The sequence below is a fragment of the Apium graveolens genome, chromosome 3 (assembly GCF_009905375.1).
Source record: "Apium graveolens cultivar Ventura chromosome 3, ASM990537v1, whole genome shotgun sequence".
Lineage (NCBI taxonomy): Eukaryota > Viridiplantae > Streptophyta > Magnoliopsida > Apiales > Apiaceae > Apium > Apium graveolens.
In genome coordinates this window covers 41,331,082-41,354,604 of record NC_133649.1, presented here as the reverse complement: position 1 = coordinate 41,354,604, position 23,523 = coordinate 41,331,082, and the positions used below count along the sequence as shown (strand labels likewise).

The 23,523-nt window shown below is 34.6% G+C and overlaps 1 long non-coding RNA gene across 9 annotated transcripts; it reads left to right on the top strand.

Annotated features, from left to right (window-relative positions):
• Window positions 1–7,922: 7,922 nt before the first annotated feature.
• Window positions 7,923–12,098, top strand: LOC141712187 (uncharacterized). Of its 9 annotated transcripts, XR_012571544.1 has the most exons (8): window positions 7,925–8,249; window positions 8,933–9,313; window positions 9,475–9,736; window positions 9,946–10,062; window positions 10,202–10,229; window positions 10,367–10,440; window positions 10,645–10,832; window positions 11,700–12,098. It is a non-coding gene; the product is annotated as an uncharacterized LOC141712187 (long non-coding RNA). The 9 variants fall into 9 exon arrangements; XR_012571541.1 differs by having other exon boundaries at window positions 7,924–8,249; window positions 10,367–10,832; XR_012571545.1 differs by lacking the exon at window positions 10,202–10,229.
• The last annotated feature ends 11,425 nt before the right edge of the window (window positions 12,099–23,523 follow it).

Genomic DNA, 23,523 nt, shown 5'->3' with positions numbered 1-23,523 from the left:
AACATCCAGCGAATGATCTTATGCAGCCTCCGAGCCTCAGCATCAACATCACTAGTGGATGGTCCCTCATCCAATCTCCTCCTGGAAACCTGCTCCACCATCTTCACCCGAACTCGCCACTCATCATCCATAACAGAAGCACTCTGCCTAGACTCTCTGGCTAGTCTATCCACCAAAGCTCCCAACTCAGGAATGCGGGAGTACACAAAGTCTCGATCCTGGGCTAACTTGCCACCAACACTGACAGGAACAGTCTTAGGCATCTCCGACTCTGGCTCAGGGGCAGGGGTCTCTGAATCAGGCCTCAAGGGTGAAATCTGCATGGGGATCTCACTACTCTCAGAAGGGTCCTCCTCTGGGTCTGAACTAACATACACAGGCTCTTCTGGGGAGGGTGGAACGGGGTCCACAGGGGTACCAGTCAAACTAATCTCTGAGTCTGAGTCACTACCACTACTAGGATCCTGAGAGAAAACATAAAACAGCAACCAAGAAACAATGTTAGGGTAAAATAAAGCTTCCAGCTAACTCACACCCTAACTCTAGTTTCCGCTTTACCAATAAACACTTTCCTTAGACTATACCTAATAGTCTAACTTAACTCTATATGAGTCGAACTCTCTCGCGATATAGATATATTCCCAAAATAACCCTTTAAATCCTAAATTATCTCAGGGACTAGATCCTGTAGCTCTGATACCAACTTGTGACGCCCTCAATCTCGGGGTTAGGAAATGAGGACTCACACACCTCTAATCTATTAATTAAATATGCATAAACGCCGATTAACTACTAACAGGATCAACAGGATAAAGTATGAGACAAGATTACAACTACCAATCACAAAATATAACTTACAAACCCAAAATATTATTAAATAACCAACGTCGATTCCGGCTGGGAACCAACAGATAACCCATTGTATCTTTATACACTTCTTTCTAGGCGCGAGCTCACTCATAAATACCACTACCTGCTCTGGCAACCGGAAACCCTCAACACGGTAGGGACCACCAGGTACGCTCTTACGAGCAGTGCGCCTAAGCCTGGCCATCTTCTTGCTTAACTGCCATGGTTAGATTAAAACAAAACAAATGAGTATAAAACTCAATAAGTAACTATACAGTAGTTCTACAATATCAAATCACAATATGCTTTACCAAACTTAGGGCATTCTACTTTATTTGATCTAGGTGGCAGATTTCCATCTTTTGGGTTAAGGAAAGGTTTCTGAAGAAAAGTGTGGGGCTTTCAAGGAACAAGGATCAAAGCAGAACGAAAGCCGACATTCATCACAAATCATTAAAGGATCAAAATAGATCTTTCGATAGAGGAAAGCAACAATATTTCAAGATATAGAATCAGTTATATGATCAGCAATTTCAAAAATCAGGGTTCTCGAGCTTTAAGCTCCACAATAACATAATCAACTCTTTTCAAAGCAATATAAACCATTTTCATTTTCAAAATCAGTTTACTGAACAAAAGTTTCAGTTCCCCTTTTTAAATAATCACTTTGAACCCTTGATTGGATCACTTTATCTTTCAATTTCATTATATACAGGTGATCAGCCCGTATCGACCTCCATTCCGGTCTTTAAGGTACCAATCGGCATAATTTCAGCCTTAAGTTGGACTAGCCCCGCTAGCCTCTTACCATGACTGGACTAGTCCCACTAGCCTCTTACGTCCCAATCCAATCCATCAGGAATTCATTTGGAAAACCTTGAGTTGGAAAAACAAATAGGTTTTCTAAAATCCATTTTTATCATTACCAAGCATTTGAAATCATTCGGACTCTTTCAACTCGAAACTCATTCTCAAATCAGATTTTAAGGAAGCAAAGTTCAGGGAGTGATTCAAAGATACGCAAGGAACAATTCATAAGAATTCTGTATCAGGGATAACAAGGTACTAAATTAGAAGGATCAACATTTGTTTAGGGATCAATAGGGTGATCAAGAGAAACAGGGTATCATTAAATAGGGTTAACAAGGATAATCAAAAGGTTCAATATAATTCATGGTTTAATAGGTAACTTGAACAGAAAGGACATATTATCAAAGGGTGAAATCAATAGGCTCGTCAATAACAGATTATCAAGAACAAGGGTACTTTAAATCAATATCAGGGTTTCATAAAGCAAGGGTTTCATACTTAAACAGTTCAATACTCTACATGGTAAGAACAACATTCTCTTTATAACCATTTACACAAGTAATCAGAGTTACTTGCCTGAATTTGCTTTCCTGAAGGTTGAACTACTGCCACCTAGTAAATCCTTTTCTTTCCTAGCCTGAATGCCCTCACGCTTCAAATCTACAATAAAACCAAAATCTTAATCAGATTTCCAACTCTCGTTCCCGGAACGATCACTCTAAACGATAACTCGACTATATCTTTGACTCGAGCATACGAATATAGCTTATACATGTAAGCACATAGCACATAGCACATAGCATATCTCTTTTTCGTAACTTTTATATCCTTATACACTTAACAACCAAAGCGTATTCGCTCAACCTTGGCTATTTTTCAATTACGCTAATATAGCTCTTTTTACGACCATAGCTATCACTTATAACTCTTAATAATAAACGATTTAATTTCCTTTTTCCTTCGTTCCTTAATTCGAACCATACATACAAAACAGAACCAAGTATACTCAATTTCAACCTCATATAATCAAACACAACTAATGCAATACACAAGGGTCATTTAGCACTTAAACTTATCCCTTTTTAATCAAAAATTCGAATCCTAATTATATTAAGATTCGAAATTAACACTTTCTTTTAATTATTAAAACTCGATCATAAAAACCATCCAATCTTTATCATGCAATCAATTTCTCACTAGTCATTAAGATAATTGGAAGAACCTACTTAGTTCCTCCTTTTTACTACTAAGACCCATTCGGGTTTTTCCATAAATTAAACATGTAAGAATCAATTTGACATGCAAAGTTATATACCACATTTCCACTTATTGTAATCCCTTATTAAATCATTCTATCCATTACGTCACCCAACCATGCATTACTTAGCAACTTCATTTTAATCATCAATATGCATCCTCTTATTCATCAAACTAATCCCTTTTTAAACAAATTTCCATTCGGCAAGACTCAAATTTACAACTCAAGGACAAATCAATGACATGCACATCTTGATCTTCTTTAAAACTAGCATGCAATCACTTTTAGGCCTTATAAACTTAGTTTTTACCAAGATTAACTCACAAAAAAATCAAATTCCTTTTCTTATCAACAACCATTCGAACCAAAATATACATACATGCTCACATACAATCCAAATTCAACTCTTCACTATATCAAACACTCATTTTCATAGATTAAACCAACTAAATCTCTTAACACAAATCCAAGAATTCGAATTTCACCTAAATCACAACATGCATGCATCATCTCAAGTTTATAAATCACAAATCAATTGTATTTATTCTATACTTTCTATTAACAACTATCCATCATCGATTTCATTGTCAAAAATCAACTTGATCTCTTTAAAAACAAAAACCCATTCGGCTATATAGAAAAAAACCACATGCAACCACTAAAATTAGAGTGTATTTAGTCTAGAGTTCAGTTTACACATCATAACTCACCACCGGTTCACCGGAGTTCATCACCGGTGGTAGTGGCTTCACGGTGGTGCCCTCATTCGATGGTGTCCAACCACGAAACCCCCGATTTCCGTCAATTACGCAAAATAACTAGCATGCACATCTTTTCTATCATTTGTTTGCAAATAATCAAGCTTAAACAAGATGACATCAATCAACAACAAGAAGAACCATGTGGTTCCCGGGTGAACACACACACCGAGCACACACAACACACACACATCGACATGCAAGCTTAATCACACACATGCACACGAATTAAAGCTCTTGTATGGAATAAGGATGAAGATTCATAGAGTGTTTCAAAGAATTAGAGAGGGAGAGACAATATACCGAGAGGAATAAGAGAGAGAGAGAGAGAGTTGCCGAAAGAGAGAGAGAGAGAGAGAGAGAGAGAGAGAGAGAGAGTTGCCGAGAGAGAGAGAGAGTGAGAGAGAGTTCGGGAGAAAAAGAGAGAATGGAGAGAAGAGAAAGTGGGTGCACAAAAGAAAGAAAAGAAAGGAAAGTGGGTTATATATACCACTTAGAAACAAGGGCAATTTATTAATTTACTATCTCTCTTTTTAACTCACCCATTCCGTTTCTTTTTACTCAAATGCAACAAAATTCAAATATAAAATATATCTCTCTCGGGAAGTCGAGGATTATTGAAAATGACAATTTTAACACGTAGGCCTCGAAATTAGCTTTTTAACCATTACTCATAATGAATTTTTGAGCGAACGGTTGATTTTATATGAATTTCGCAAACTTGCTTTAATAAATACATTTTTCTCAGAAAATCAATTTAAAAATGCAAAGACCAACAATTAAATTCACTCATCATTTTTAAAAAGTCTCCAGGACCATTACGAAGATCACAGAACAAATCCCATGTTTTTATCTTACTCGGATGATTTTATAAAAATGCATGAAGGTTAATTAAACCTTTATTTAAATCACATAATTCCTTTAAAATTCACAAAATTGACACAGAACACATAGTCATGCACATAGTCAAGAAATCACACATATACAGTCACATAACGACGTAGGTCTGATCATAGAATTTATCCTTCTTTATTCTTTATCCTCTTTTACGTGTACCGGGTCACGTTCAGGACGAAATACTTTATTTACTCATTCATTTCATTCAATCGCACATAATTCACATTTTATATTCTTTAATTCCATATTAGGACGGGTTCCATTCTACCTGACGGCCCGACACCACAGCTTATCGTTTAAGCTGACCCCTTTAAATTGGAACATTTTTATCCACGCTCCTAAACTCTAGTATACAGATAAGACAATTAATCATCACTTAGTCTCATAATTATAATCACATCACATATCACATTCTTTATTGACTTAATTACGTCGCAAAATTCTCAGTCGTCATAATGGCTGCCGCCATGGAGGTTTTCCGGTGGCCGGAAAATGCCTAGAAACACGTTAAATTCACGGGGTTTGTTCCCCTAAACTCCAGAAGCCCATATCTTCGATTAATTATAGCAAAAGATCCTTAAATTGTCTACAACAGTTGACTAAAACTCCGACGCCGCCGTTCGCCTTATTTTCCGGCAAGGTCGAGTCCAGAATCAAATAATACATTCAATAATATGAATCAACCCATTTTTACACGATCTACATGATGGTGTACTTTATTTCAACCCAAATTCAGCCAAACAGAAACGCCCAAATCCAATTTCAAATATTCATAGCTATAAACCCTAATTTGATTAATTCGAAGATCAAACATAAATTTCTACACATTATTGAACTCCAAATTAGTCATATAATATACCAAAATGACCAGAAAAATATTATCTACATGATGGAATCATCAAATCATATCAACAATATCAAGAACAAATTTTCATAATTTAATCTTTAATTTATTTAAAATAAAACAATTAAATAAGATAAATACCTTGATTTCTGCACTTGAATAGATGGTGGATTCAGAAATAGTTTTCCGAGAGCTTCGATTTGATATATTGCACGTTTGAATCAGAGTTTGATAACGCCTTCGTTTGTGCGTTTGATTATGAAGAACGCGACGTTTTTAGGGTTTCTCTCTGTAAATTCTATATTTCTACTGATCAATTAAGATTATACGAATAAAATGAAATAATAAAAGGGCTATATATATTTATGGAATATTGGTTCGTGTTGGATCATTTTGGATCGTTTTGGATCGATAAATTAGTTACTTAGCCGCTAAGTAACTGCAAAAACGATCAGATTTGGTACCCATATTGGATAATTATCCAAACTGGGCTTCTTATAAAACACTTTATACGAAAATAATGTAATATTTTCCCGTCTTTCGAGAATACGGGTTTTTCTGCTTTATCGAAATGACTATCGTATCAAAAATTTTGCGCTGGACCGCGCACAGGTCAAACCGTAATCCGGATCAAAAAAGTCAAAACGCGAAAAATATCCGGAATTATCAGATTAGGTTAGAAAGGAGTTTTTGGAAGAGTTTCGGGTTGTAAAAATGTAAAAACAGTTGAAGTTGGATGATTCCCGGCTTTATAAAATAACTTTGTAATTATTCAGAAAATAATTAATAAATTCATAAATCAATATAAAATCCTATAATAGTCCAAAAATTACCATAAAAATACCGTAATTATCTATATTTTATTCTAGACATAATAAAATTAACATACTTATACTTTACCACATATAAGCATCCACATATCCACACCAATCATCAAATAATTCACCAAAAATCACATAATAATCGTTTATCGATAAAAATAATTACACGCCATGTCCCGGATATTACATCCTTCCCCCCTTGAAAGGATTCCGTCCTCAGAATTACACTAAGGATCAGATAATGATACATTCAAGTATCTCACTCTCATTTTCTCAGGTTGATCCCTCAACCATACAACTTTTCATAAACTTTTACTTGCAGCATCAATCATTACTTAACAGCTTTTCGCTGACATAATATTCTTTTAGTTGCTCATATAACTCAACTCAAGACTCCATTTTATATATAACGGAGCTAGACTACTTTTCCTGAATATACACGTATATACACCCTATGAATCGGCTATACGTGTGACGGTGAAGCTAACTCACTTACACTTGTCATGCCTATTATACTGTTCCAAAAGGACTAACATAATGCATATTAATTTTCTTTTCTTTCTATTTCTAGTAATTCGTGCTCATGAACGTTTTCAATAGTTACTGGTTGTTGAACTTCATTCCCACATGTTTCTTTGTTCAATTAACCTAGTTTGTAATCGCTTCCAATCGCTTTCGAGGCTCTTTAATTGCTCCCTTAATCTTCTTGTCCATCTGTGAATGATATACTGAAACCATGACGTATTCGATTTCTAACGTTCTCAAATTTACTCTAGAATTAAGAATTAATGAGGAAATCTTGACTGGATATGGTTGACGCACCAACTTATCACCATATCTTATTTTCCTTAAATCACAATCGAGTATATTTACCGAGCGAAAAGCTCTTACTATCTAGAAAAAAATTCACTAACCTGGAGGTATCAGCAGCATATTCTAACCCATATCATCTTTTATTCTGGTTCTAAGAAGTTCTCATACAAAACTGACTGCACTGCTTTCCTTGACGTCTGGTCACATGTAACGTTTATTCTTTCTTTGTGCCATATTATCATATTTGAATTCCTTGAGTTATCGAGTTTGAGCCAAATTCCCATCCTTTAACTCTGCTTTATTTAGTTCCCGTTCATTTAGGAGTGGTATATATTATTCTGATTCGACATAATTCATCGTATTCTGAATACTCCTGTCAAATCTCAAATCAAATAATATTGATCATTTCACTACGCCATAAGTGGGCAACTGTGATACAAGTGTTACAAGCAGCGTTAAATTAGCTAAGAAATTTTTGTCCTATTGTAACACCTCAAAATTAGTGTTACAATAGTTATAAATTATTGTTACAGAGAATCGCCGGTGTTGCACCATATGTAACACCAGAACCTAGTGTTACAATAGTTACTTTTTTAACTTTTAAAAATATTTAAGTAAAAATATTATTATAATTAGTATTAAAATTATATTTTGGATTATTAATATATCAAGAATGTAATATATATTATTATAAAATTTATTGTACATAAATATAAGTCACTTTTTTTAGTTTTTTTATTTAATAAAATAATAAAAAAATAAAAATAAATTAAATTATACACGTTTTAGTGAAAAATGGGCGGTATATTTTCCTCGTAAACGAAAATGACCCGTACTTTAGTGAAAAATGGGCGGTATATTTCTCCTCTTTGTTTCTTTTCCTCCACTCACCCCCTTCTTCTCACCAGGACCCGACCCTGTCTCTCGTCTCACCCCGCTAGCATCTCTCTATTTTCCCTCTCCTCTCCCCCTAATCCTCACTCTTGACACACCCTCCCACCCAGACACACTTCTCTCATCTTCTATATCTCTCAATTACACACGAATCGAGAAAACCTAATTTTCTTTATAAGTTGTGCACAACGGGTATAAAGGATGCCCTAATTTTAGCTCTATAAGGTGTAATTGATATTCTAAAACAACAATTGAGCTCTATACATAAATTAATCGAGTCCTCAACACATATCGAGTCCTAAATTGTAAGTATTTTTCAGTTTATTTCAGTTTGTGGGGATACTTTTGTAGTTGGTAAAAGTTTATTTACCTATTCTTGTAATGATGTTTTTGTCGATATGTTTAAATTTAGATGTAGTGGTTAATATCTTCTTCAAGTTATCATATTTCAATTGAGTGAGATTAATTTAGTTTATTAATCTATTATAACAAAAAGCCTTTTCTCTATTATAGCTTGCATACAGTAATAATCAGCAAAGAACTCTGGTTACAGAACATGTAAATTCCTGGTTGAGTCTATGGAATTAGTAGGTTATATAACCATATGATGCCACTTATTAATTTTAGAATTACCTTCTCAACTGTTATGCACACAGACAGTTATGTGATTACTAATTTATTCATGTCCAAATCAGTGGCTATACCTTATTTTGGCATCCCGGCTTTTATATAAAGTAGCTGATATGTATGCATTATGTGTGTGTGTTTCTATAATTTGGTAGGTATGTAACAAAAATTTGTCGTTAATTGTCCCTTTGTGCACATAAAGGTTAAATATATTAACGGCAAATCAATTTCCTAATGCCATAATTAGCCAGACATATGTAGGTGAAAAAAAGTCAAAAACTAGCTAATCAAATCGCAATTTAGGTCCAATTAGTATTAACTAATTACTTTATGTTTAATTATCTTGTTTTGTTATGATTAGGGTGACCGAGGATCAATAGTTGCGGGTGCTATTAATTATGTGAAAGAGCTTGAACAACACCTCCAATACATGGAATCTCAAAAGCTAAAAGACAAGAATGATCAAGATGAGTATGATTCAATACTTTTTGACAATTTCTTTGCATTCCCACAGTACTCAACTCATCAAACCAGTAGCCAAAATAACTTATCAGAGTCCTAGGCAGAAGCAAACATTGAAGTAACAATGGTGAAAATCCATGCAAACGTCAAGATTTTATCCATAAGACAACCCAAGCAACTTTCCAAGATGGTTAGTAGGTTTCAATCAATGGGCCTAACCATTCTTCATTTAAACATCACAACCGTTGATCATAGGGTCCTCTATTCTTTCAATCTCAAGGTATGTTATTAGTTGATATATACACTTGTAACAAATTATTTTTATCATGTTTTCTATTTAATGTGTTACCGCGGCTCAGGAGTCCTGATTTCTTTTGTATAATAATAATTTGTATATGAAATTAACAGGGAGTAATCTTTTTTTTTTTTAATATGGGACAGGTTGAAGATGATTTTCAGCTAACCACTGTGAACGAGATAGCTATTGATGTGCATGAGACGGTGGTTATAATCAAGGACGAAGCCATCTTTTGTTGAGAACCCAATTAATTATTCCCTGCAAGATATTATGAACAAATTACCTTCTCACATAAATGCCTGGTTGAGTCTGTGGATTCCATCAATTCTTTAGTGATTGCAGATTCTGGTTGTGCACAGTACTCGCGAGGAAGATTACTTCTTAAAGGCCATTCTTGCACATTTTGTAAGTATTAGAAGTGACTTTACATATGTGCACATATACAATTATGATTTAGAAAGCTCATTATCAATTTGAACTACAGATAATCTCATTCCTATATGCTTTCTCTCAGATTATCATCAAGAGAATACTCGAGGGTATTAGTACATACTGCTATAATATTAATAAACTGATTCGACTTGTTCTAATATAGAAAAGATTTGATGTTTCAGCAGAATTTGTGTACCTTAACTAACTGTATTGCACAAGGGTTTACTCCTGCAAGCGTTTGACGACCAAATTCTCCATCCTTAGTCCAAGCAAATTTATCTCCTGCAATATTCAAAAAGGTATATGTTTTTCGAAGTCTGCAATATTTATCTCGAGCAGAACAGTTTCATCATATACTTTTTTACTTGACTCTTTGCTGCAAAAACTATCCTTAAATATCAGTCTTTTTATATTTGTTTTTACTAAATCTTTCTACAGGTTTGATCTTGGAAATCAGAACATGAATGTACTGTCATTTTATCCTTTGAGTTGTTAAAGTTCATTGGTTTCCTTCCATTGGATTCACTTATTCCTTTTTTCTCTTCCATTAGTTTCCAGATTTGACTTTCTCAGTTTATTGAGTTCTTTGTGAAATTTTTGCAGGCTGGTGTACAAATTGCTAGAAATATAACAATAAATCATGAAATAAAAGTATTCTGACTGAAGTTTTGTTAAAGGTTATGAACCTGGTCAAATATGACAATTGTCTGTCTATCCAATGTTGGTTATGTCTGTTTCTTCACATGATCTATTAAACTATTATTAGAAAATATAGTGATATGGATCTCTAGTGTTTTATGAAAATGTAATGAGTCGGGAAGACAGCCTGCAAACATGACAGGAGCTTTTTTCCTAATTTATGTTTTTGTGGGTAATTTCAGAGATGTGATGCTTCATTGTTGCTGGACTCAACAAGGAGGACTCTGTCTGAGAAAGAAACAGACAGGAGCTTTGGCCTCGGAAATTTCAGATATATTGAAACTATTAAGAAGCTGTGGACAGAGAGTGCCCTGGAGTTGTTTCCGGTGCTGACATCCTTGTTTTATCTGCTAGAGATGGCATTGTTGCTGTAAGTTACCTACTTTTTCTCCTTTCCTGTACTTAGTTTGATCAGGTTGTTACATGCACTTGCAGGCTCTGCTGTTCAAATCAGGCGATTCATATGTACAATTCTAACAAAAAATCTAGGAATAATTTTAGTTTCTTATTACATATGTTTTCATGCAGGATATGCCTTCCTGTTTGAGCTATTATAATCAATTATGCATGTAATATTAGAAAAGTCATATGTATTGTTGGTTTTCTGTATGGTGCCTGATATTGGTAGTTCTATAATCATTCAATTAATTTGAGTCATGAGCGATTGAGTAACAATTGTCCCTTAAACATTCAACTAGTCACTTATATTTGAGAAGTGATATCCTGTGTGTATGTGTGTTTTAACTTTTTATCGCCTTTATTACATTTTTACATAACAATTTTTTTGGAAAAATTAAAGTAATACTAGCAAGAGCTGGTCTTTGATAGGTAACATGTTCATTGCTGTCAGGGGTGTCAAGGTATGGTGAATTTATAGGTCTTGAACAACTAGTTACCCACTTACTACTCCTAGGAGTGGTGCTGGTCAGGCTGCCACAAATATAATTTTTTTAATGAAGTGGTGCTCGCTAGGTAATAGAAGATTATACAAAATGTGAGTCTGAGGAAAGCCATCTAATTATACAGTAACTTGTTTAATTGATACTATCAGTACGGAAAAAGAGCCCTGGTAGAATTCTACGATGGAATTGTGAATAAAGTTTCAGTATGTAGTGTATTATAATAGTGACAAATCTAATGCAAACTTATATTTATCTATTTAGTTTGTCAGGAAGCAGTGCAAACTTATATTTATCTATTTTTAATGCTTTTTTATATATTTCTAAATTTGTTACAGGGATATTGAGCTGAAAAATTTTTAGTCCAAAAACAAGCATGAAAAAAAGCCCCAACATGAGCCTTAGCAGAAGCATGACCCCCTGATAGGAGCAGGAGCATAAGCCGAAGTCGAGGTGTTAGTGGAAGCCCTCCGCGTGTCACTCATAGAAGCAGTAGTTCAAGCAGAAGTCGTATTAGACATAAAAGTAGTTGTGATATGTGTAGGGGGTGTGAGTAGTTGATGTTGGGCCTATTTTGGATGTAAAGTAGTAGTAGTATGGTATGGAGTTGACACTCTTATTATTTAGTAGTATGGTTTGAATAGTAACACTATTATGTATGGAAACTTTGGTGTTTTGTTGCTAATAAGATTGTTTTTTAAATTAATTATATATTAAAAAAAATTAACGGTTACATTTGCCCCTGTTCTAGTGTAATATATGATTATATATACTGTTAAATTACATATGCTAGTGTTGATTAATTATAAAAAGTTTGTGTTACAATAGATAAAACTGACTGTTACAATAGGTTGTATAGGCCCCACTAGTGGGTCTCACTTATGCAATCTTGATCAAGATTTTGTATCACTCATTTTGCGTTATATTTGGGCCTTTTAGTGTTACAGTAGTTGTCTATTGTAACATTTTCCTCTCTGTTACAATAGATCAGTGCAGTGTTACATGAGGGTGTCTATTGTAATACTCGTATACGTAATGCCCCCTGGTGTTACAATACACATGTTGTAACGCTTTTGGGGCCTATTGTAACACCATTTAGGAATTATAATATCCCACTTATGGCGTAGTGTTTACAATCAATTTTTGGATCTGATGATGTACCGCCTTTTCTTCAAGCAGTAACTAACTCACCTATTGGACAAACTGTTTATTAATTAATGAAAATGATTAGGTTTGGATAACCTATCAATAATGATGCAATTAACGCCTTCCTCACCTTTAGTTCTCAGGTGATTTCACTACGACGTCTCCTGGCGAGATGTATCCATCTAGCCTTTGATGTCCCGCCTTAATTCTTGGGTAGGTATAACATTTATTTACGTATTTTCCCCCATTTTCCCTTCATGTCTGGTCACTATATTTTCTTTTAACCCTCGGTACTTGATCGTACTCATGGGATGCATTCCCTATCTCAATTTACCAATGTTTCCTAAATTTTTCACCTTACTTCTATCTTTCATATTACCCATATCTTACCTATATCCTGACATCTTATAAAGTTTCTTTATTATCCTATTGATTTCACTTCCTTTCCTATTTCCGTTCTTCATTCTCATAGCTTATTCAAAACCGAACTCTTACATTAATACTCATTTTGATGTCATATCAAATTAGATATCAATACGAACTTTGATGCTCACAACATCCCATTCTAAAGTAAAATATCAATCATCTATATTAATACCACTTTCGATATTTAACAACAACCTAAGTATCAGCATCAATCAGAAACTGAATTAAAACTGTATCTCACACTTTATCCAAAACAGAAATACTTGGTAAATCATTCATTGTAGGATTATCAAAACAATTTAGAAATAAGACGTCTTTTAATAAACTTTATTGGAGATGATAAAATCTCTTTGATTGTCTAATAAAATCCGTATTGGTGTAGTTATTAACCTTTTCTTTATTCCACCTCCCTTCTTCCTTTCCTTCCTTCCTTCTTTTTGCCATATCTTAAATCTTTAGTTCTTGAAAACATTCTTCTCACTTGGCTATAAAGATAACTTTTTATTTCTTTTGTCTATTACAAAGGCATATTCATCCAAGTAAAGCTTCACACATTTGTAGCAATTTTTGAATTCTACTTTCCTCATTGCTTTGATTTCGGATTTGAAAGTCACATCAAAATTTGACTTAATCTAATTGGAATCGATTTCCAATTAACTGACCATTAATTGGTAAAATTAACCAATTATCTCACTAAATTGATCAATTACACCAAGTGATGACTAGCTAAATGAAATCAAAGACCAATTATATATAGTCGGATTGGCTGTAACAACCTTTTTCAAGAGCCGATATCACAATTATTTGGAGTATCAACATGAATATCAATAACACACGGAAGTATACTTTCTATTTTAAGAGTAGGGAATTTTCCGAAATTTTGGGCAACATCTCCTTTATATTATTGACTACCAGTCGGACTCAAGCCGACACCAACAATCAATCAAACAACCAACAATCATCCCACAAGTAGACCAACCAACTTCTGCCTTCTCAACTTACCATTTCACCACCATACATAATACTACCCGGTACAACCCATATTTTGAGTTCAACTTACGATTATAGCGAACAGTTCTGATTATACCATACCTTTTCTCATATCTTCTGATTATAACAGAATATCACTAATGAGTGCATTTACAAATTATTCTAAAATTCTGCTAGTTTGTGCTCCAATTCAAGCTCTCTAATTAGCAATTTATCCATCCTTGAAAATATACACTTATTCTTATTAGTCAACTTGTTTAACTTCTGATAACCAGCACGTGGTCTTAACCAACACTATTATAATCTTGTGAAAGAATTCATTTGGTTTTAAAGCATCACATCTTAAAAATTGTTGTAGTAAAACCACCATATCTTCATTTCCACTTATGCTTTTCTATACTGCACCTTCTTCGCTGGCTCAGTTATGAGTATCAATTTTACCGTAACGCACTTGAGTGGGAAAGCCCAACCATCCCTTGATGAACACACTCAAAGTTTATTCGTAACTAGCATTTCTTCGATCTTGAATCTTCATGATAAATATCTTCCACATGATTGAGGTATGCTTCATCTTCACAACGTATTAATTAATTATCTGGTTATTATTAAGAATTTCTCCATTCGCTTCTGTTGTCCAATCACTCATTTGCCTTATCCGATATACGTAGCTTCACTTGCTCATTCCTCTAGTTAATTTACCTCATACGGTCTGCTAATTACTCCAGTTCATGCCAAAATCTCATACTTGCAACGTATCATGTATATAGATTTCCGCTTCCGATTTGATGTCGTCATGATAACCACGTTATTGGCATAATGATTCTTCTTTGCACGTAAATGTCCACCATTTATTGGCTTGCAATTATCCATACTCATCATATAACTCCATCTGCTACACGGGTTCATTTCACATCCTTTTTAAAATATTCAAAGGATAGATCTTACTCAAGAAGGAATTTGTGTATATGATTCTGATTGGAAACCTTTTGGAAGGAATAAGAGTACAAGGAAATAATCGGAAAGATCCATAAATCAAGAAATTATAATTGAAGAGGAAAGAATGAATGATGATTTGGATATGAGTGAGACAGCCATATTTGTACTCAAGATGGCCAGTCTTTCATACTATATGGCATACAACAAATGATTAGGTGGCATCCCACCAGACTCTTTGTCATTTCGACAAAGCGTCACACCATAACACTGTTTGTCTCAATCAGAAGATAAGACTTGAGGGAAACAATGATTTTTGAAAGGAATACAATAATTTTCTTATCACCTCATAGAGCTGATTATGAACGAATTTCATACTTTATTCAAGATTCATAAGAACGAATGGTATTATAGAAAAGAATGATAGCATTGGTCGCCATCCATATTTCATCTATTTATAGCTTCAACGCTGATTCAATCAACAGATTCCATTTCGAGTCATATATTAACTTTAGAAAGTTCTCTGAAATGCTTTCTTATATCGAGCATTAGAATGAATTCCCATTTATTATGTCTTGTATCTTTAGTGTCGCGCTTCCCTGTTCAATTATTTTTATGATTCAACTCTATTTGCACTTTTTACGAGATTTACAATCATCACTTCAAATTTTGCTTACGCTACTGATCATTCAACATATCAACTCCTTTTCTAATAACATTCTTCCTTTAGAAAAGTCTATAGATTTTCTCGATCTTCTTTGCTCATACTCGTCTTCTTGTGAATCGACGTATTCTTTGAACTCTAATCGTCTCAAAATTGGATAAATAGTTTCTCCGTACATTGGTTCTATTGTGGAACTTATCAAACAAGATTTGCCCTCTTCTGTTACGAACATTCAAATCTTCTCCATAATAGCGGGTCCACTTGGCCTTCTAAATGAACCATACTAACTTCTAGAACAAGTATTCTTCTAGATAATCTGAATTCTATAACAAACAGGAAACTCAAGTAGTAGTTTGACAACCAAGTTTTTTTTAAACTTGTTTTGCTCAAAGGACTTTTAGAAAAATTTTGTTAAGAAAAATTCTTTTGAAAACTGTTTAAAATTTTGGAAATCACACACCTGGTCGTCATTACTATATGAGTTGGTTGTCGTCCCTCTCAACCACCACCAAGTATCAAATTAGGGAAACACTCAGATAAGAGCTCATTCATTTCCTTTTATCTTCTACCCTTTATTGGGTCCATTTTGCCTTCATTGATCGACAAAATTTCTAGTTACCGTTGCATATTATCTTATTCGTAGCTTATCTTCAAGTCTTTCATACTGGTAACACTCTAATCATCATTTCTTACGATTACTAAGTATAATAAATCTATCCAGTAATCATCAAATCTATTTTATAAAATAAGGTCGACTAATATCACATCACATTACTACTATACGCATCATGTTTGTTCATAATACCATCACTTAATCTTAAGAAAACTCTCGATCTTCCAATCTTCTCAAACTCCTTTAAAATCCATCTAGCTCACTTCACAAGATAATCATGGGTGTCATACTTACTAGTAGCTCTATATATCTTGATAGCAGTTATTTTTCGGAACACACGAATCCTCTCTCTAGGTTTCTTCTCACCTTCTTCAATATCTCATATACTCACTATATGCTGTAGCTCTCGGATCCATCCTCATAGGTGTTGTTTCTTCATAAAATGGGTTTTAAACTAATGGTATAAAATAAGGCGTAGGGTAGACAGAAAAGATGCGCTTTTAGCTGAATATTCGGTAGAACCAGAATCAGTATGTGGGGGATCCTCAAATAGGTAGTCTCATACCTGGAGGTGGAATAGCTCTCCTTGATGCAACCGTCACAACATGAGGTAATATGGCTAGCACCGGTGGAAGAGTAGGGCGTGAATCATATGATGGTCCTCCAATTGAAGGCTCCGAATGATCAAATGATTCCGGGATAAAAGAATCTGCCTTCGCCATTATCTGAAAATCGCGTCGCTAGATAAGAATCTCGAATCTCATCGCGAATCATACCAAAACCTATTGTACAGTCGCACTCAACCTCTCGACATTCTATCATTCTATTTCCTAATCCTAATCCTAACCCTCTATCCATTCCCGACCATCTCGGTTTGTTTCAGTGACTTATAACCTGTGACTCTGATACCAAACCTATAACGCCCTCCAAACCCGGGTCAGAAGTTTGGGGTCCACAACACACACACACTCACCATATTTAAACCTGTATATAAAATATTATATGCATTGACCCTTCTTTACACAACCACGGATCGCAACAGGTTAAAGTATAAAAACAAGCCATCACATTAACTTTTATTTCATCGTACCAAATCCCAACTAGTTCAACTTACAACTGATAATAATATCGTTCTTACAATCTTGCATAACTCATTTACAATATAAAGGTCCTGCTAGCTCGATCCAACTTAAGCTGGAATCCTAGCTCGTACACTGGACTGGGAATCCTCGTTACCAACAATTTCCTTTTTCAACTGTTGAAAACATAAAAAAATTTGCAAGAGTGAGATAACTAGCTCAGCAAGTCATAGTAGCAATAACTGAGGTTAAAGAATAACCAATTGAAATTATTCAGAAGAATCAAGTTTCTGAATAAGCAATGATTAGAATTGGATATTCACTTTTCATTTTAAAAACCAAGGTTAGGCTGTTGATCAGTCACGCACTAACCCCGAGCAATGTTCTCAGCTTTGCTCTATATACTTGATCCAAGGCACGCATTGGCCTATTATGACCATGAATCTGGTCCGACCACGAATGTGGTCCATATTAATAAAACCATCCAATACTAAATTAATTCAATATGATAACCAATGTAATTCAATAAGCTGAATCATAAACAACATTTATCTTAAAGCATAGGGTGATTCACAATACCATGAAGGTATAACAAGGAATTCAAAAAGATTGGATTTTAATCAAGGAAATAATCAGAAAGTAGAAGACCAAGGGTTCAAGGGTTCCAAGGATTGGTCTTCTATTAAACAAGGAATAAGGGTTGGTATTTCAAGCAATTCAATATCAGAAATCAGTATGTGGTAGATATATATTTATGGAGTAGTATCGTATGTGTTTGGCTTGTATCTGAGAATTCAACAATCAATGGTTTATGAAGAATAAGGCTTATGGCTCAAGATCAATAAGAATCAGGGTTCAAGGTTGAATAGGTTAAAGCACTTGTAATATAAAACATGATTTATTTTGAATACTAGCAACACGTTATGAGAAAGTTTGAAACTATTTACAATATATCTTGAAGAAGGTTCAGAAGTACTTGCCTTATCACAGATGATTACCAACTTTACTTGCATTAATCTATCGTTTCTACTCAACAATCACTTATCTTCTTTTTATATGCCTTGCTTCTATTCACCGATCACTTGCTTTCTTTTTCTACGCTTCGGTTCTATTTACTGATCATTGGCTTTTTGTTTCTATACCTCGATTACTCTGCTAGGCATTATAAATATCTATCAATACTCAATCTCATATTATTCTAATCGTCAAATAGACGTCATAAGCTTTTATCTACCCTTCGTTTTACCTAAATTCGATTTACGGATTGAAAGTTACAGCAAAAACCGTCGAACAGTAACCACATAGGCATACAACACATCAATCAGATAGCACGTAGCACATAGCACGCAAGATATTCGATCAGAATAATTTTTCAAAGAAGATTCGGGGTCAAAATGATTTTTCAGGTATTTAATACGGATTTTTGAACATTTTTCGGAATTAAAACAAATCTCCGAATTATTTTATAATTAAATAATAGAGCTCAAACACCCGAATCTGACTTTAAAATAATTTTATAATGATTATCGAGCCTTGAAAATAATTTAAAATAATATTTTGAAGCTCGAAACTATTTTTCAGAATTTTTAAATCAAAAATAAATAAATAAATCTAATTATTAAATCAATTAAAATTAATTAATTAAACAATTAATAATAAATTAATTGATTAAATAAAATAATTAAAAACTAATTAAAATTAATTAATTAAATATTTTCGATTTATTTTTGAATAAATAAATAATTAAAACAATTTTCTGAATTTAAAATAATTAAATAAACATTTTTTCTGATTTTTAAAATAATAAAAATATCATTTTTAAAATAAATTGAACATCAATCCAGTTTTTGTAAGTTTTTAAAACCTGGGTATTAAATATATAAACCAGGGAAAACACCGGGGGCTAAACTGTATTTTTTAACCCCCGGTCATCGTTTCTGGTGATTCGCCGGCCAGATTCCATGGCTGCCTCCATGGAGGTTTTCCGGTGGCCGGAAAATGCCCAGAAACACGTTAAATTCACGGGGTTTGTTCCCCTGAACTCCAAAAGCCCATATATTCGATTAATTATAGCAAAAGATCCTTAATTCGTCTACAACAGTTGATTAAAGCTCCGACGCCGCCGTTCGCCTCATTTTTCAGAGAGGTCGATTCCAGAATCAAATAATACATTCAAATATATAAATCAACCCGTTTTTAAACGATCTACATGATGGTGTACTTTATTTTAACCCAGATTCATCCAAAGAGAAATGCCCAAATCCAATTGCAAATATTCATAGCTATAAACCCTAATTTGTTTAATTCGAAGATCAAACATAATTTTCTACACGTTATTGAACTCCAAATTAGTCATATAATATATCAAAATGACCATAAAAATATTATCTACACGATAGAATCATCAAATCATATCAACAATATCAAGAACAAATTTTCATAATTTAATCTATAATTAATTCGAAATAAAACAATTGTTAGTCCCTAACAATGCAGCAAGAATTGCAGAAGGGGGGTTAAATGTAATTCTAGTAAACTTTTTCTTGAACTATAAATTGTTCTAACTCAAACTATATATATAAGTATTTTGATTTACAAGGTGTGGAATCACAAGTTAAATAAATCAAAAACACAAAGTAATAAAAACACAAGTCTTTAAAACTTTCTGGTGGATTTGAAAGTATCCACCATATATATATATATATATCTATATATATATATCAACTTAAGAACACTTTGAAGAACAAATTGTCTCACAGCTGCTTTACAAGTGAATAAACAAACTACACAGAAATTCTTAACACTGTGAAGAATAGCTTTTTTTATTTCTCTTCTAAAAGTGTTTGCTTAGTTGTTTGTTCTACTAGCTACACTTGGTTTATATACCACCAAGTTTACATGGTAATAAGACATGATAATAAAACAAAACTATCAAGTCAAACTCCATGCTGCTTCACTACTCTATTCCAGCATCTTTGAAAATCTTCTTTAACTTGCATGGAAATGGTAATGCTTCTTTGTTCTTAATTTCTTGTTAAACATGCTTCCACATTCCTTTTGAAAACACCCAACGCATGTGACTGTGTTGTCACTATCAACAAATGTTTGAATTGATCATCCGCCGGGTACATGCTTGTTATCCGTCGGGTTGCCTTGTTGATCATCCGTCGGGTAGCTTTGTTAATCATCCGTTAGGTAGCCATTTATCACTTGACTCCATTTCATTTGTGCAGAATTACAAGACATCTTATATTTACATTTAATCAACCTATTCTGCACATCTACTAACAGTCTCCATGACTCATAAGCTACTACAGAAACTATACAAAGTTATTTGCAGAAATGTGCTACATGACTTATTGTTACATAAGCTAGTCACCCGATGGATATCAATTAGTCATCCGTCGGGACTATATTGAATCATCCGTCGGGACTATAATTGATCATCCATCGAGTGCTACATTTTCCATTAAGTTAAATCTATTAAGGTGTTTTGTTAATGTAATCATCAAGTTCACAACATATTCCCAACAATCTCCCCCAATTTATGCCTACTAGAATTGTAGCCATAAATTAAGAGAAACTTGATGATAACAAAACACCCTAAAAAAACAAATTTAAAAGGTAGTAGATGAAACTAAAAAGTGCTGCAATATTTTCTGAAGAATTTACAAGACAAAGTATACAAAGATTTGCTCACAGTCATTTTTAAGGTGCTCCTCTAGTCTGAGCAGATTGATCTATTTCCTTGATGGTCTGGATTTCTTTCCAAGTTTCCTGTTGTTTTCTTCTATCTGATTTTGGATTTGTCTGTGGAATTCAAGTTCATCAGCTTCTGAAAGATCTAGCATTTCTTGCATTTCCAGTAGAGTCTCATTACTAGAGATGCTCAGTTGGTGCTCTAATATGAAGAATCTTCTAACTCCCTTATCATCCAAGAATTCCATCAGTCAGTAGGGTCTTAGATGCACTCTACTTCCTGTGTAAGGAATAGTTAAAGTCTTTGGGAGTGCATCTTTGGCTCTAATACTCCTCAGTTCTTCAATTTTCTTTAGAACTAGTGTTCTAGCTGTCACATTGAATCCAAAGCTCTTCTTGAAAGATGAATAGACTTTTATCAGTATAGATTGGCTCTCTTGAAGAATCTTGTGAAGTGGCCATGTCATTTCTTTTCCTCCCTTGTACTTGAATACTAGCCTTTCAGGTAGATTCCTGTAAGCATCAATCCCTCTAACTTCTTCCAGTTCATCTAGATAGAGGTTTAGATAAGAGAATTCCTTGATGTCACAGATGTACATGATATCTCCCTTGTTGACCTTGGTTTGAGCTTTGGTTAGGGACTTGGATCTGAGAGTTGAGGGCTTCACTTTCTTGACTGCTCTGGTCTTTCTTTTCTTTGGCTTCATGAAATGAGGTAGATTGAGTTCAGAAATTGGTAGACTATCCCAGTCTATTGGCTCATCCTTTGGAATGATAGGTTCACCATGGAAATTCTTGGATGGATCTATCTTGAATTCTTCATGTGCCACAGAGGGCATGGATGTTTGAGTTGTTGTAGAAGTAGACTCTTTGGGAAAGTAGTCTTTCATCTCCTCATCACTGAAATCCACTTTTCTCTTAGAAGGAAGCTTATATCTGAATTTTCTTTTCTTTTGAGGTGCTTCTTGCATTTTCTGATATTTAGATTCAGTGGTTTCAGATGGTTGTTCAGGAATTTGTTGTGGGGGTTTCACAGCTTGCAACTTGGCCAAGATAGCAGCTTGCTCCTTCTTTTGTTTGAGCTTTTTAGCATCTAGAGCAGCTTGCTTCTTTTCTTGCTTCAATCTTGCCTTTTCTTCCCTTTTTGCTTCAACAAATTGAGGGTGTCCAGCCACCACACAAATTTCCTTACCATTTCTGAAAACATTGGTAATTCTTCTTTTTAGAGCTGAATCTGCAGGATCTTTGTAGAATGCTATAGACCTGGCCAACAGCTTCTTCTCATCAGGCTTTGGTGTCTCATATACTGTGTCCAAAGGGTTCTTGAGTGAAGACTTTAGGTAGTTCACCTTTGGCTTCATGATTAGATCTGCCTTTGGGGATTTGATGCAGGATGCCTGGCCTCTCTCCAGATAGTTCATGCTCATATCATTCACAAAAATTTGCCTGACTTGAGAGTGATGAATGACTGATTTTCTGGCTTCTTTGTTAGACCAAATTTCTTTTGAATATCCTCATCAATTTTCTCTCAGTTGATTGGACTAAACTGCTTCTTCTCAGCTGCTCTGCTTCTTCTCAGCTGCTCTCAAAGTGGATGCTACTTCATTTATCAGATCAATGCTATCCTTAGCTGGGGGCTTTGTGAAAGCAATTGTTAACACAATTGCTTTACTCACTTGAATGTTAAGCACTTTTTGCTCCCCCTCACTTCTAGAACTCTCTTTCTCCCCCTTTTTGTTATCAGCAAGTTCAGTAGAGGAGGAGGTCTGTGCATCCACCAGTTTATGAAGCAAGTCTGTTTGTTGAGCTTGGTGTAGATGGATTGCTGTAAGAGAAGCATCCATAGCAACCATTCTTTTGTCCAAGGAATCCACCTTGGTTGCAAGATCAGAGTTTTTCCTGAACTGTCTTTTGATGTCTGTCATTGTTGTCTCTGGAAGTCTAGCTTCCAACTTGTCAGAGATGTCTTTCTTAAGCTGATCAACTTCATTTTTGATGAGGGAGACATTTTGACTTTATTGGTAGCCTGAGATTTGCTGTAGTTGGAGAGAAGCAAGATGTGCTTGCAGAAGCTTCTTGGTGCTAGCATTAGTGGTTGATTGAAGTGCAGACTGTGTTTGGCTGATAAGTTGGATGAGTGTGGTCTTGAAATGGTGATCATCACATTTCTTGGAGAAGGCACATGATGGCATGCTTGATCTGGAACTAGGGCCTACTTCTCCCTCTATATCCAATGGCTCTTCTTCACTATCTCCACCCTCACCTCCAAAGAATTCTTCTAAACCACCAGTCTCATAATCAACATCACCAGCTGTTGAGGGAAAAGCTGTGATGGCATCCTTAGCTCTTTGCATGGACTGTGTGGTGTGCACCAAATTGAGCATTCTTTCTGCATTGTCATTTCCCTTTCCAGCTAGAAGTTGATATGCTGGAACAAGGTGAGTAAATATCTCAGCATCCAAGGAGGTGGAATCTATAACAACTTGAGTTTGCTGAGATAGTCCTTCCCTGTCTGCATCCCGGACATTCATTAAATCACTTACAATGACATCCACCCTTATATCTCCAGTACCTGCATTTCTCTCATTTTCTCTCTTTTCTTGCATCAAGGT